Source organism: Pelodiscus sinensis, chromosome 1, assembly GCF_049634645.1.
Source record: "Pelodiscus sinensis isolate JC-2024 chromosome 1, ASM4963464v1, whole genome shotgun sequence".
Lineage (NCBI taxonomy): Eukaryota > Metazoa > Chordata > Testudines > Trionychidae > Pelodiscus > Pelodiscus sinensis.
In genome coordinates, this window is record NC_134711.1 from 193,439,551 (window position 1) to 193,442,404 (window position 2,854).

Consider the following 2,854-nt stretch of genomic DNA (forward strand, 5'->3'; position numbering starts at 1 on the left):
AGTAGTCCTGTAGCACCTTAGGGTGTATCTACATAGCAGGGCTTAACTTGAAATAAGCTATGTAAATTGAGCTACATCAATTCCGTAGCTTATTTAAAAATAGCTTATTTCGAAATTGGGAGCGTCTACACAGCACTTTTTTGAAATAGAGCACTCTTCCTTCGACTTCCCTTACTCCTCGTGCAATGAGGGTTACAGGAGTCGGAGTAAGAAGTCCTCCAGCTTGACGGTATTTCAACATAATTTCAAAATAACTGCCTGCTGTGTAGACGTAGACTAAGTTATTTTGAAATAATGTTGCTATGTAGATCTACCCTTTAGAGACCAACAAATTATATTCACCTATGTGTCTGAGAATTCTGCTCTTTACTATAGTTAAGAATAGTAACTATATGGCAGTGAAAGACAGACCCCCTAAGGACTTCCTGGAGGTTGCTTTCCTGTAGGCCAGTGACTCAACTTGCCCAGATGGTGGCAGCTGTATTAGTAGTAAGTGACGCTTCAGGTAGAGCTGTAGGAAACAGAGCTCCTGGCATCCTGCAGATACTGCAGAGGTTCTGCTAGTTATGCATTCACAGGACCATTTATTCTGAGTTCCTTTGATCAGTGCCACTAGTTTCTAGGCAACAGTCTACTCACAATGTCCTCTGTGCTCTTTCCTCTTATCAGGAGCTGAGACTAACAGAAATCTTCCTTCCCTGAATTGTCTTTGCTAGTGGGCTCAGCTAAACCTTCTCCTTTATTTTTTCCCCCTCTCTCCCCCAACCAGTCCTTTCTTGCTGTGACTCTACCAGACATGGCGTGAGGGCTAATTGGCTCTTTACCTCATCCAACCCACTGGTCCAATTATCTAGTTAGTTTTCTCTGGGGAACTAATTGCATCTGAGTTCTCAGAGTGCTGGCATATTACTCCACTCTCTGCACTATGTGTCACAAGATACATGCTATTTTACTTGGGCTTTATTTTCAGCTTTGTTGGCATGGGACAGTGTCCATATGGTAAAGTTCTTTCCGTCTCTGCAATGAATTTGTCTCCTGCATTTTGGAGGAAAGCTTGTTAGATTCTCAACTTAGTTCTCTTTGGGGAAGAATGCGGGAGCCTAATTTATAGAAGTGGACACACCTGAGAAAAGGAGCATGAGGGTTTGTGACTTTCCTTCTTTTGCAACATCCATTTGTATATTTCAAGAACTTCCATAGTGACTTTTCCCCCTCTCTCCAGGCTAGCCACCTCCAGCCATGATTTAGCAGGAGGCATGAACATCCTCACTGATTTTATCCATAAAAGAAGAAAATTGGGAATTTGTTCAGATTGCCAGGAATCTGGAATTTGTTGTTGAATGGACATTTGGCTGAACACAGTGAATTCCCAGCTAATTGAAAGCAGATAACAAAAGTAATGCATCCACCTCAAAAAACATTACTTTCCTAATAAATAATTGAAAATGGCAATTTTCTGACATATGAACTCAGAAAAAAACTTAAATAAATTCAGGACTATTTCCTGTCATATATATTATACTGTATTTAGCAGTTGTAGTACATGAGAAGATTAAAAGCAATAAATCTTACAGCATAGCCTAGACACCACTGCAAATTTAGAAGGCACAAGAAGCTGTAGTGGTGTGTGGCTTCGAAGATCTTCAGTCTGCTTTTATATCTCCACGTATATATCTCCATTTGTATTTATGTAAGATAACATGGGATGAAGGGGAAAATACCAGTTAAGTAACATGACTTATAAATGATGAATATAAGTGGGTCTGAAGGAAAACACTGACCCAAATACTGTGAATTTTTTGTGCTTAGAATATGAGGCTACACTAGGTCCTGATCATAGCATCTGATTCCTCCTGTCTTTATAGTGGGCCAAAATAAAATTCCAGACCTGAGCCCCACTGAAGGTTGGATTTTTCAGAACTAAGTTTCATGGCATGGATCTGTCTCTAATGAAACAACTGGGGTAAATTAATTCACTAGTAGAGCCAAGCAAAATGTTCATAATGAGATTTGAAACCTGACAGTTTTTTTATTTGGTCTACATTTTAAACTTGTCCATGTTCACTGGAAGGGTTGTCAGTCTCATTCAATTTCTAACTGAGTTTTGAATGGATTTGGAGCAAATTGTGATTTTGGTTAGACACCATGAGAGATTTGGTAGTTTCACAGTTTTAATGAGAAAACAGAAAAGACGTGGCCATTTTGCATGAGTTAGGATGTAAGCTTTGGGGCTTGTTCCTCTTCAAAGAGAAATTCTTGGGTTGCAAAGACATGTGAACTAAAACAGAACAGTCACTGCAAACTGACACTCTGCAAATGAAAGTTATGAGATTGCATTAAAATATGTTTCCTCTGTATCCATTAAACCTAATCATGTACAGTCCACATGAAATCATCTTGCAAGAATATACACAGGGTCACCAAAGATGACCAAACAGTGAGAAGAGCTGTTAAACTAAAATCAATGCATAAAATCCATAACTGCCATTAGAGCTGAGAACTGAGATGTACTCAAAAGTGAAACAAATGAATAGATGAAGATTTGATAAGGATTGGAAAGAAATATTGCAGATATATATTGCATATTTGCATTAATCTTTCCTATCAGTGTCAGTCTAGACCAGGGGTTTTCAAACTTTGAAGCTTCTAAGGGTAAGCCGGTTGCTGGCTGCAAGACACATTTTTTATCTGACTGTCCACAGGCATGGCTGCTCAAACCTCCCACTGGCTGCTGTACACCGTTCCTGGCCAATGGGAGCTCTGAGAAGCAGCTGGGTCACCACTTCCTGCAGATCCCATTGGCCAAGAATGGAGAACCATAGCTGCTGGGAGCAGCCAAACCTGTGGACACTCA